This window comes from Oxyura jamaicensis, chromosome 3, assembly GCF_011077185.1.
Source record: "Oxyura jamaicensis isolate SHBP4307 breed ruddy duck chromosome 3, BPBGC_Ojam_1.0, whole genome shotgun sequence".
In the NCBI taxonomy this organism is placed as follows: Eukaryota; Metazoa; Chordata; class Aves; order Anseriformes; family Anatidae; genus Oxyura; species Oxyura jamaicensis.
This window is the reverse complement of record NC_048895.1, coordinates 70131689-70144735: the sequence shown is the minus strand read 5'-3', so window position 1 is coordinate 70144735 and position 13047 is coordinate 70131689. Positions and strand designations below refer to the sequence as shown.

Genomic DNA, 13047 nt, shown 5'->3' with positions numbered 1-13047 from the left:
AACAAGGTCCACGTTTACATTCTCAGCTTTAGTTCTAATTGTCATGTCTCCTAGATTTACATAATTAGTACATTTACATAATCACTTAAGACCTTCATCTGCACTCCAATAAAAGTAGACCTGACCTGAAACCCTGCTGAAAAATCACACGCACTCACATTTTGTACTGCAGGCATACAGGACTGACCACAGATGTGGGCACACAGCCTTTTCTTGAGAGCTTCATGGCATCCGGGTACCTGAGTGAGCTTGGTGGTTCAACGCACCAGCACAGAAATGCTCACAAGCATTCTGCTGGCAGTCCTTGCTGCCATAATATATCTGGAGCAGATAGGGCCTGGGGAGAGGAGGTTCAGTATGCAGTGTGCTTACATCTGGTCCAAAGGACTTTTCATTCTGTTACAGTGTAAACATAGTTGTGGTGTTATTTACCCTGTGAGAAAGAACATCCAAATACTGAGGATTAAAAAACAAACCCAAAACATGGCACTGAGTTTCTTGCAAGTCAAGCGGTAAGATTAGCTGAATACCTTGTAAATACTAATAAATTGGTCTCTGTTTTTTTTTTTTTCCTTGATGGAGACAGCTGCAGAAATCCATCAGTTTGCCCATTGTCACAAGGAGATTTGCTTTTGCATCAGACATTGAACCTCCCTTTGACTTCCTCAAAGCACAGAACCTTTACCTCTCATTTTACTCTAAAAATACTGACAATTCAGGGGAAGTATGCTTGCTAGACTGACACACAAGAAAGCAGACGAATGGTTCAGTGCAGAATAGGTGGTTGCAATTCTGTTAGATGATTGTAGCAAAGACGAATTTTCTGTAGGAAATGAGTAACTCATGGGATATGGGTTATATCTTGTCACCATGTAAGTCATGACAGAAAGTTATCATCTGATAGTTTTTGGATGGCCTCTTTGCAGTTAGGTCAGACCTTAAAACCAGTTTCCAGTGGACAAATACTTGCAACAGAAAAGCCATCGTGATTGTTAGCTATCTTCTTTTGAGGCTTCATGTCAATACTGTGCGAGTGTGGCATTGCTGTCTGTTCCAGGAAGAAATTAAATTATGATACTTGCATAAAGCCTTTTGTGTGTGTGTGTTGTGCATAGTCTACAAAGTAGCTGGGTAAAAGATTTCAGCAGACACTCCTGTTCGAAACACAGACAGGACATCAAAAATATTTGGAGGCATCTTCTCAAAATAGAATTGTCCTGAATTGACAACTACAGGTCAACAAGAAGCTGATTTCTGCATTTCAGGCATAGCTGTTTCCTGTTAGGCTTACCTGCCAATCCTTCTAATTAGCAGATTACTTGGCAAAATCAGAAGGACTCAGCAAAATTATCTTTTTAATCTACACTTGCCAAAAGAGTTCTGGTTTCCAGATATCCTGAATAGAATATCTGTGGGATTTTAAGGACTTCTCTGCATTTGGAGCCACAGAACAAAGGAACGGTTTGGTATCTGGACTTAAAGTTGTTTCCTCTCCTATCCTGAATGCTGGATGGCTGTTAAGTATAGGAAATCCCGCCTTTCACTTGGTCTTGATCAGTGGTAAGAAGGCCTTTTTGAGGTAAATTTAATTGGCGAAGGAAATGTGATTTTCCTTCTAGAGCTATGAAATACCTTGAATCCATTTAAGGAATTGCTGCGTGACATTTTAAACTATCTTCTGGCTTTAGAGCAGTAGCCAATCCTGAAAGGTTGAGAGGAGTTGAGAAGCCTGTACTCAGTGGCTTCTCCCACCTCACTGATTCTTGAAGGATCCAAGCAAGGTAAACACGAGAGTTCTCCTACCTCAGACTGGAACCTGTGCCTGGACCCATCAGCCCCCTCCTTGGCAACGTCTTTATGCTCTCAATGACTTCTGTCAGCTAGGGTGACCTCCTGGAGTCTGTCACCAATGAGAGAAGCAAAGGAGAAGCTGATCCCTCTCTTCCAAGTGGTTACAGAGCACTTAATGACATCCTCTGATTTCTGCCAACAGTGGTTACAGAGCTCCACCCGTACTAGAAAGTCCATCTTTCCATATTCTTCCCTCAGACCACGTGTTCCAGGTGGCAGCGTCATCTCTCCACACTTGGGGTGTAACCACTACCCTGCTAACTACAGAATGTGAAGTATTTTAAGACATTCGTTTGACATTTCCTACCTAATTGTATTCCCCACTGCAGGTCTGTTTTAAGATGGTTGTGGCAGCCTCCCATTCTCTTTCTGTTACAGTCCTGCACACCTGGAAATTCTCATACACAACTGCATGTGCTATTGCTCAAATTAAAATCTCAAGGAGCCTCAAGGCTTATATGTGCTATACTACACAAATAAATGTTCAGCTCTGGCAGATAGGCATATAAACCTCTCCTAGAACTCTCGTTGCTATATCATGAGTAACTTTTCATTCATTCTGAGGCATAAAAAGCTTTTCTACAGGTTTCTTGTGCAATTAATCTAACAATATCTGATAGCATAGGGATGTTCAATCTTACAAATAAATAGCTTGTTTTAAAGCTACGCCTGCACAGCAAGTGCAGATATTTTAAGAACCCAAGTAAAATTTTCAATGCATTGCCAGGCAAACAGTTTTAAGATGGAGGTAAACCTTCATCCCTGAAAGCAAAAATATGGACCAGTCTACACAGAAATAAAAATTGGCAAGAAAAGATCACATTTGCTCTCGAAGAATCCTGTACATTTCCAGATTACAGCCAAGCAAAACACAGGTACACATCTGTCTCCAATCTGCATACTTGCAGGATGTCTCTTCTGCCAATCCACCCCTTAAATAATTTCTGGGTAATCATATTGTTGTCATAGACAGTTGCTCGAACTTATTCAATGTCTCATAAATAATAACAGTAAACAAAACCGGGGAGTGGGTAGCGCGCAGGGTGATGGGAAAGTAAGGATTAAGGAGGCTAAAAACAAGTAAGAAAGGCTGGGAAAATAGAGCAGAGCAGAAGGGGAGCAAAAGAATAAGCTCTGAGGAAAGCCAGTGCCAACAAATGTAATATCCTCCTCTCAAGAAAAAAGAGAATAAAGCACAGATGGAAACGGGAGGATATGTTCATCCAAATCCATTACAGGAAAGCAAGCCGATTGTTTCTCGTACATTCTTTACGGTGTTTTAACACTACTTCTGTGTAAAATCACGCATTGTCATTGGTGAGGGAAAGGTATACCTGGAATTCAGATGGTCCCTTAAGAGGAAGCATGTGCTGTACAAATAGTGAAGCACAGAGACAGGAAATAAATGATGGTGGCCGTTCCTAGAGAACTCACAGGCCTTCTGAAAGCTAGGGATCGAATTCAGACTTCCTTCTCCAGTGTAGTTCAATAAGCTACAACTGTTCGCAGCAGGTTTGTTTTCTTGTAAGTCAAACTCCAGTCTTACCTCTGCCCTTTTGCTTCAGTGGAAGACCAGCACGTACATATGAACACAGAATTATTTTATTTTCTGTCATGATCAAACCCAAATGTTACCTTACCTTTGCCAGCTTTGTGTAGGGTGATGTGCCATCTTGCACGTTTATTTTCCTGGAGTGATTCCCAGAAGTATGCTATGCTTTTTCTTGCTCATGTCTCACTAGCTTTATTTATGAGTTGCGTACATCAGGTTTTCGGTCCCTGGGGACAGGCCTACACAGGAAATCTGTAGACCAGATTGAATACATAGAAGTATGAGAGGAGTAAAAAGCCTGATGATACTCCACATGATTTAATTCAAAATTTCAGCTAGATCATGGCTAGGTTAGTGTCCGTAGTTTTAAACCACAAGCACCTTTATCTGCTTTGTCACACGGAAGGAAAAGATGTGGTAAAGATGAGTAAGTCTAAAAGAAATCTTAGCACTCACTGATGCTCTTCAGCTGCGAAATATTTAGAAATTAAAGTCTCAAAATACACCTTTGTAATAGAGTTAGGTAGTGCTAGAGGACTGAGAAATGAAATACCATAGCCTGATTCTCGGTTTGGAATACCTAGCCTCAGTAAGCCTCACGTTTTCAAGAGCCTCTGTTAGTTCTTGTGGAATTCGATGAACTCAGTTTCCTAAAACTGGACACATGGAGCTTGGGGGAAACAAATTTAACTTTAAAAAAAAAAAAAAAAATCCTGGCTTTTTTTTTTTATTTCTAGCTGCTTAGTGGAATTGAGAGTAAATGATTTTTACCTGAAATGTTTTAAGTGAAGTGGGGAAAAATCTTTCACGTTCAACATCCGTATATAATCTGAAATACCAAGCTTGTGAGTAGAATTGAAGAGAACGCTTTGGGGAGGTATGTTCAGTTCCAAATATCACAACGTGATTAAGGACAATGAGCCAACATTTCCAGGAGACTTCCCTGTCAAGTGGAAACAAAGAGCAAATTTTCACTTGGTTTACAGAATTACAATTAAGTCATCTCTGATGACTGAACCCAATAGCAGTATCATAATTTTGCAGTTATTGATTCCTACTGATTGCATAGAAAGTATATTTTTAAAGATAACTTTTTTTCTCACTTACTAGGTGCATGAATTCCTATTGGCTGGAAAATAAATCAAGATAAGGCCCTCTTTCTCCCATGCCATCACAGCTGGAGACAAGCTCTTTGCTGATGAAAGCTGATTGGTATCACATCATCCCCTTGATTACACCTGTGCAATCCCATTAATTGAGAAATAGCGTGACCTGGGGATGGCTGGTAACGTTGTATAGGAACGCCGATCTACAAAGCTTGATGCACACGTTAAACTGCATGTCTATTTATAGGTTGGCTGCCAGAAAAAAAAAAAAAACAAACACAATACGCATCCCCCAGGATGTGTGTGAGGTGCCATAACCACCGGACCGTTCCTCAGAGCAGAAGTGGCTGAAGCCCTCCTTCGCTCCGCAGCAGCGTGGTGACGGAGGTAGTGCTGCCCGCTTGGTTCCACCACGTGTCAAGGTAGATGTCACACCTGCTGGTGACGCTCAGGACAGACAGGCACTGCTTCACCCTCTTGTTTCTCCTGCCACCTGAGCTCCCAGAGCAATTCCCTTTAAGATGGTTCTCCCCGTGACCCTAAGGAACAGATTGCTCAGGGGATTGCGTGGAGTGAGGTATCCTGAGGATAGTGCTACTGAGGCTGGCTTTGCAGCTGCTGCCAAGTCAGCTACTGCGTGGTGAGGTCTGGGGCAAAGCTGGTCTCAGCAAGCAGCTAAAAGGAAAAGTATCATTCATGTCCCCATCGCACATCTTCTGATTTCAGGGTCCCAAGTTACCTCACTTAAAGCCCACCATTCACATATCTCTCCCCATCCTCGTTCAGTACCATACGCAGCTGAAATGGTCGCCCCCTCCATCCTGACACCTGAACGTGCAGGCGGAGCTCCTGGCGCTCCTCTGCGCAGCGAAGCCTTCACAGATGTTTCAGCCAGGTTTAGTGAGGGTGTCCTGGTGCAAGTAGCTGTTGCACATAGTAATGGGAGCACGCGGGTATTGCTAGTCAGGGAGCAGAGGCTGCTGGGGTCTTCCCAGCACCTCGGTCCCAGGACCAGAAGAAGACTTTCTCAAAGGCACCCTGTCCATCATACACGTGCTGCAGCCCCCAGCTGAGCCGTGGATATAGCACTGGCCTTGGAGATGCAGCGCCACAATTTCTGCCAGCTGATGGGGCTGGCACAAGCACATCCCACGGAGCAACGAGCCACTGCCTGGGGAGAGGTCAGAGCTATCAGATGCTGTTGCCCTACCCTGGCTGTTGGTCCTGGAGGGGTTGGCCAAATCTGCCAGAGATGCTCCAGAGCGGGGCTTGCTCTTTAACCTCTGCCACTGTTGCCAGTGAAATGAGGTTTACTTTGCGGCGATTCAGGCCGACTTAGATTTTCAGTTTTAAAACAAACCAAACCAGCTTGTGTTACTCATGAGCTTATGCTCGGTTCTTGTTTGGTTGGTTGGTTTTGATGATGTTTTGTTTTTTTTTTTTTTTTTGGGGGGGGTATTTGGTTTTCTAAATAAGACAGAAATCACTCAGAGGCATGACAAGAGGTGCTTTGCGAATGGTTACACTTAGCTGTGATCTGCCTGGTGGAGTGCTCGGCGCATTGCAGGCAGAAAAATGCACTCGTTTGAGCTGGATTTGGGAGTGAGGATATTTTGATCTGGGGCAGCCGAAGGAAAATTGTATAACACTGTTGTGCTGTCCTGAGCAGGAGGAGAAGCCAGTGAATTGCATGCTTTTTCCATCTTTGTAATCAGTTTGTTATGCGCAGAGCAATGCCGTGGGATTGAGCATTTTGTCTGCTGGGTTTCCCCTGGCAGCATGTGAAGAAGTTCATTATAAGTGCTTATCACATGACCCACTTAATCAAACCACTGGAACTCGGAGAATAACTCATCCTAACAAGACCCGCCAGAGCTGCCTTATAAACCACTTACTGATATACTCTTCCTGGGTTAGGGTACAATGAGTTTCCTTGTACCTCAGGGTGCGATGCAGGAAGCTCATTATCCCCGGTCCAAATTCAGACATGAAGAAAGGAAGTAGGGCTTACAAAGAGGCGACAGACAATTTGCGCAGGACTCCGGTCAGCCTCTCCCATCCTTCGCGTCGCGGGACCGTGAGCTCTTCGTGAGAACAGCTTTCTGGTTCTCCGTGCCACGCACGGGGCAGCTATCTGCATGGCTGGTCTCTGTTGTGAAATACAGATGACACAGGAGAAAATACTTTCCTTCTGATTAGATGCTTAAATGGAAGCACGTGGGGAAAAAACAAGAAATCAGAAGCGAAACCATGCTTTTAGCAGGGCGATAGCACATATTCTGCCCAACAGTAGCAGAGCTGACATCCGACTGATGCAAAACGCCCTGAGAGCCTGCTAAGTCCCAGCGTGCGCTAGGGTTTGGAAAACTCGGACGTGTGTGACAAGCTAGGAGCACACACACACGCCGACTGCAGCTCGTGTTCGTGTGCTCTGCGCCTGGTGAGGTAAGATGCCTTTCCCCGTGATGTACCTGGGGACTGTTCTGGTCGCAGGGAACTGGCAGGTGGAGGCTCCTCGAAGGCGCTCATTTTGCTGAGCCCTGCCACAAGCGGTGCGACACTAGACTTTGTGGCACTCCCTGGGTTTTCTCACTCATGTTATTTCACGGGCGGTATCTCATGAGGGCATGCAGAAGCTTGCCTTTTGGCTGCCTCCTGAAGGACAGTTTGGGTGCCGCCACGTATGTTGGCTTGGACCAGCCTTAGTGTAGAAATGCCCTGTATCATTTTCCCTCTCCACGTGGAGTAGTGCTGCTCGGCTGCACCTCTTCTTTCACCTCCCAAGCTCACGTGAAAGCAGTGTAGTGTCACACCAGATTGAAGGTTGCTTTGCGTGGGGACACACAGGCTGAGCCTGACGTGGGTCTCCAGATGAATTTTTTGTACTGGAGATTGCCATTGGAACAAGAAGCATCAAGTAGATTGAGGTGACATACTCTGTAAGACATAAAAAACAGGGAGGTGTGCGGGACTGAGTAGCACGGGCAACAGAAACGTAAAAGCAAGCTGGTTTGGTGGGCATTATGCTTTATTTCCTAGGGTAGCTCCAGTGAAGCAGGTCAAAAATTTTCATGCCATTGTCCAGGTACCGCTTTGAGAAAAGCCTGTCTCTCCAGTGCCGAAGTCCAGCCAGCCCAGAGCTTTATAATTTGACCTTCTGATTACTGCTGGGCCCAGCCCAGAGTGAGCACAGGGTCTGGACCATGTCCACCAACAGACGTGAGGTTTGGGATGCACGGATTTCATTCAGTGTGCTCCTGGCAGAGTTAGGCGGTGATGCCGTGTCGCTGCTCTCCTTTAACCCTGGCTGTCTCATCTCAGTAAAACCCCGGGTCTCTTGGCCACAGGTGCACTGATGCGCCAAGCTGGCATTGCTGGGGCTGCGTACCAGCGGGGATGGTGCTGCTTCAGTGGGTTGGTTTCCAACTGATAAGTTAAAGGAGGACACACGAGCCTGGAGGCAAATACCATTTTGCTGTCTTTTTCTTCATTTTAAAAACAGGTAAAATCATTTAGCATTTACTCTTTTAACATAAAACACGTAGCAAAAAAAGATGAATCTATACTAGCTGTTACTTTAGCTACTTCCTTCAATTTGATTACATTATAATTGATTTCTTCCTTCTCACCTTTTTATCACACTCCCCGTCTGTCTTCCCAGTTTCTGTTGTGCCTACTCAAAGACCCCATCTCATCTCTTCTGGGACCGTCTCACTCCTGGGTTTCTGCTATTTCAGCTTCGACACCAGACGGTGCTTCAGGAAAAAGCATCTCTGTTCTAAGAGCGGGAGGAAAATGGACCCATAAAAATACAAATTATTTGTATGTGCATAGTACTTGTCAGTAAGCCTCAAATAACTTTACCTTAGTGGCCCGTTTGCTCGCATCTCCACTCCTTAGGCAAGGCACCTGGAGCAGAGCGAGTGGATGGCATTCTGCTGCCTGCAGCAATTCAGCAGTGAAATGGAGATAAATGGTCTTCTTCTAAATGATTTCTCAGTGCCCTGTACATGGGGAAAGACACTTTTGAGCATCTGAAATCATTATAGGCAGGGATATCTTTGGTCTTCTTCACGGAGAAATGGTCGGTTGTCCTCTGAGCGCTGTTAATTTGGTATCCAATAACAGTTGGTTTTGGTGTAAATACTGAGACTGGATGCCAGTGTCTGCGCGTCCTGCCTGGGGGGGAGCTCTGGGAGGAAGGCACTCCTGTACGTGAGCGAGATGCACACAGCATCCACTGAGGGTTTAGGCGATGCTACCAGACCCTACCCCGACAGGTTTTGGTCAGTACCAAGCCAGGCTGAATTCTCTCTGCCAGCCTAGGGATGAAAGGCTCCTTAAATGCATTAGGTACTCCTGGGCTGTTCAGCTCAATCCCCACTCGTGTTATCTTTTCAGAAGTTTTTCTCACTAAATTGCTTCCTTTGAGGACCGCAGGCTCTTGAACAGCATCCTGCAGCCCCCGCTGCTTGCTGACAATCCCGAGGCGGCTCGCTGGAGCTCTGCGCTGCCAAACACGCCCCCCACAAAGCGCCACATTTAGGGGGCTTTCACTGCAGGTAGCTGACGAAAAATAGAACAGACGCGTTGTAAGAACCGTCAGCCCAAGGAACAGAAGATAGCTTTGAAGGAAGCCTCAAAGCCAGTATTTCCAGAATGGAGTCCTTTAGAAAAAAAAAATGGAAAATCCAGAGAATGAAATACGGCCAGAATGAGCTCACTGCAGGTGGCATTGGTCATGAGTTTTTTTAAATCACTTTTAATTATGAACTATTTTTTGTCCAGCGTCTACCGTTACGATACCTTTTCCTACAGCCTCAGAAAAAAAACAACAAACAAAACACACCACAACACTCTTTTGTGAGCTCTGGGGCTTTCCCACCGCATTTTTTCTACCTTAGGAGGCTGGCACGGTCCAGCAGAGAGGACGTCAAGGACTCCATCTGCCCAACCTGCAAATCAGGGCCTGGAAGGTCGCCCGCTCCCTGGCAGGATTTGGGCCTCCCCTTCCCCTTCCCCAGCAGCCCGTCCTGCCTGGATGTACGGGGTATGGCCGTGCTTCGCCTGGGATCCCTGGGCCCACCCGTTCGTCCCCGGGGACCCCTGCCAGGGGCCGGGGAGAGGGGACAGCACCACAGCCGGGTGCCTGTGGCAGGGCTCTCCTGGAGCAGCACGGTGATAAAGGCGGGCCGGGGGGAGGCTGCAGAAAGCCGTGGCCTGCCCGGCAGGGGCTGTTTCCCCCAAACATGCCTTATTATGTGGTGATTATTACTCACGCAGGTGTGGGCAGCGGAGAGGCTGTTAAATTAAAGCCGGAGAGGGACGGGGGAGATGTTTGCTCTGCGAGATAACGCGCACCTGCTCTGCGTGCCGAGCAGGAGGGACTCTCCCGGGCCTGTTTTCCTTCCTTACCCTGGTCGGCCTCTCGCCGTGCAAGGCTGAGGATCTCCCCCCCTCTAACACCAGGTATTTTCCTCAGCCTTAGCATTCCTCCGAGCCACCAGCCCAGAACTGTGGTGCTCTTAGGGCAGCATTTCATGTCCTGCACGCAGGGTTTTATTGGATTACCTTTGCACCGGACCCGCCGTGCGGTCCCCTCACCGGGGATGTAGCTTAGCTGCGGGATGACAGCCTTACAGCTGTGTTTCTGTCACAGGTGACTCGCATAAAGGATCCTCGTGTGTAACGCCATCTGATCTCTCAGTAAACCTGCGAGGCGGGCTGCTTCTCAGCGGTCTCTGTCTCTTGATGCCGCACTCATCCCACTGATGGTAGGCAGCTCTTTCTTTGCTCCTTACTTCCCATGTGAGGGACGATGTATTTCCCCTCCTGCCCCCTGCAGATCTACAGGCGCTGAGAGAAACCCCCAGCACTTCTGCAGCGCTTCAGGCCGTGCCTTCTGCACCCTCGGTACCTGCAGCTCCCGCTGGGCAGCGGTGCCAGCCTGCGGGAGGGATACTTGCATACTTTCAGCTACTTCCCCACTATTTACACATAAAGTTAATAACTGACTTAAGAGATCATCTACAAACACATTTTTAGGGCTGCTCTTGTGATTTTTTTTCTCTCAGCCACAAAGCTCTTGTTTTCTCTTCCTATACTTTCCTGTAACCCTCATCTATTTTAACATTAACAGCCTGGTTTGGAAACAGCCTGTGTATGTTCAGCCTCTTCTCCCTTACCTGCTGATTATTTCTGTTTTGCTGTCCTCAATCCCTACTTTTGTTTGCAAAAAAAACTGTTTTCTCCTCCCTCTCCCTCTTCACAGCTCCCACCATCTGTCTCTCTACAAATACAAAGCTTTAGGGGAAATGATTCACGAGGCTGCTAGCTCATTACTCACACTCTCCCCATCATGGTTGCTGTCCTTGTAGGATGCTCTAACTAATGTAAAGATCAATGGATCCTGGGAACTGTTATTCAATTAAAAAAAAAAAAAATTAAAAATCCCTGCAGTTAAATGGATGGGGCTCTTTGTACTTCCTAAACGCCAATGCTTTATTTTTCTCCCTTGCTCTGCAATCATTGTTTTTCAGACAGGGATCGTTGAAACAGAAGAATAGAAATGATCGCTGGACCATTTAATGCAACCTTGTGTATCACATGATGCAGGAATTACTTAATGAAATTCCCTGGCCCAAACCAAGCAAATCTGTGGTAAATCTAGAGCACATATTTTAGGATGACAGCCAAAATGATGAAAGGAATTTACTACCCAGCCTTGCTAATCATTTTGAACGCTCAACTGGTCTCCCTAACATGCGGCTTTGTAAGCAGTGATACTAACACGGCCTCATTTCCTACGGATTCCTCCTCCAGACTTCCCACCCAAGCTGAGCACCCCAAAAAAACCCTCCCAGTCCCCTCCCAGCTCTGCTGGGGCTGGAGGGCGATGGGGCAGAGCTCTCATTCCTTCTTGCCAGCCTCCGTGAAGAGATGGAGGCCCCAAATCGCAGCTGCCTCTCCTGCCACGCAGGTTTGGGGTTCTCTCGTTCCCTGTTCTTTCCATGAAGCTTACAGGCACTTAGTGTCTTTGAGATGCCACCTACAAATGTGGTAGAAATTGGCTTTTGGGGTCAGAAGCCTCTTGAGATAGGTTAATCCACAGTTGCTTTCTTTAGAAACCAGACTAGAAATAGAAATGTGAGGTATTTGTGTGACTAGCTTCTAACCATTAGATCTTGTTTATTTTTGTCTTTGCTAGAATAAAATGCAAAGAAGCACAGTAGCAAGAATCATCATCCTTCTGTATCACACACACGTGCCTTTGGGATTGTCTTCTGCTGGGATTTCCCTGGCTTGGTTGGTTGTACCTTCAACGTCTTGTACCATGGTCTTGTTGCCAGATGACATCCCGCATTTCCAACCTCAAGCTCCCTCTTGTGCTCCCCCAAATATGAATGTTCCTAAAAAATGCACTTTCTGAATTCTGGGATTGTTTTTGAGTGTTCGAACACTTCAGCTATCTTGAAGTACCTGAAACAACTGCACAGGGCTGGCAGACATGCCACAGCACTCCAAGAAAGTTGCGTTTTCTAGCACAGAGCCCGAAGGCTGAGCTCAAAGTTGTACGACCCTCCAAGTGACCCTAAATGCCCATGTTTAGGTAACCAACACCCTTTCCCTTCTCCTCCCCCTGCCCTTTGTCTTCACTTTGTTGACATTTTAAGAAGGATTTCTGTCATGATTTTAGACTTGTGACCGTACACTAGAAAATTATTCTCCTAATTAGAAGCTGTTTTTCATTTTATCATATGGAAAATGTCGCTCCCCCCCAAGTAGATGGCAAGAAGTGCCACTGCGTAATAGCATTTCATTGTGCCTTGCCTGGAAACTGCCAGCATGGCAGGTGTTAGCCTCTTTTAGTTGCTGAGCTTCTCTCTAGAAACTGGGCAGAAACACAGCAAATACCACACTCAAAATTATAAGATCTGACAACACTGGTTACACCCTTCTCTTAGTGCTCTTAGGCAGCTGTAACTCTGTATGCAAATGCCTGATAAACGAAAATCTGTCCCAAGTATAGCTGCAAGGTTGTTCTTTAATTGTTTCTCGTCAGCAGCACGAAGCACGTCCTCTATCAACACACCACAGAGGCACAACTTTCATTGAAAGCTAATTAAATAACTCGGGCAATGTAACAGGAATATCAACTTCTGGATAATTTACTTTTCAGACTGCTAAACACACCTGCTTTTTTTGTGAAGCTGTATTTGGGTCACTTCGTAACAAATAATAAAGAGGATCTTGGAAAGAGCCTGTACTGAGTAGGCACGAAGTGCTCTGCACCAGAGCAGGTTGTTCTTGTGACTGCTCTAAAGATGACAGCTGCAGAATTTCAAGCCAACGGGGTGCACTGTTATCTCAGTAAAGGTTAAAGTATTGAAATAAAGAAGCCTTACCAAAGTAATGCTTATGTTCTCTGCAAAAACATGCTCAGATTTTAGCAGATGTGATGATGTTGAGCCTTCCCGGTTGCCAACACCCCATGGCTCTCCAACATCTTTGATTATTTTATTACTCCATACCGCCTGC

At 46.0% G+C, this 13047-nt stretch overlaps 1 long non-coding RNA gene across 3 annotated transcripts; it reads right to left on the bottom strand.

Annotated features, from left to right (window-relative positions):
• Window positions 1-244: 244 nt before the first annotated feature.
• On the bottom strand, window positions 245-6533 carry LOC118164536. 3 transcript variants are annotated; one of them, XR_004749532.1, is made up of 3 exons: window positions 6405-6533; window positions 4175-4346; window positions 245-433 (listed from the first exon to the last, which is right to left on the bottom strand). It is a non-coding gene; the product is annotated as an uncharacterized LOC118164536 (long non-coding RNA). The 3 variants fall into 3 exon arrangements; XR_004749531.1 differs by lacking the exon at window positions 245-433 and adding an exon at window positions 4054-4073; XR_004749533.1 differs by lacking the exons at window positions 245-433; window positions 6405-6533 and adding exons at window positions 4054-4073; window positions 4462-4498.
• Window positions 6534-13047: the final 6514 nt, after the last annotated feature.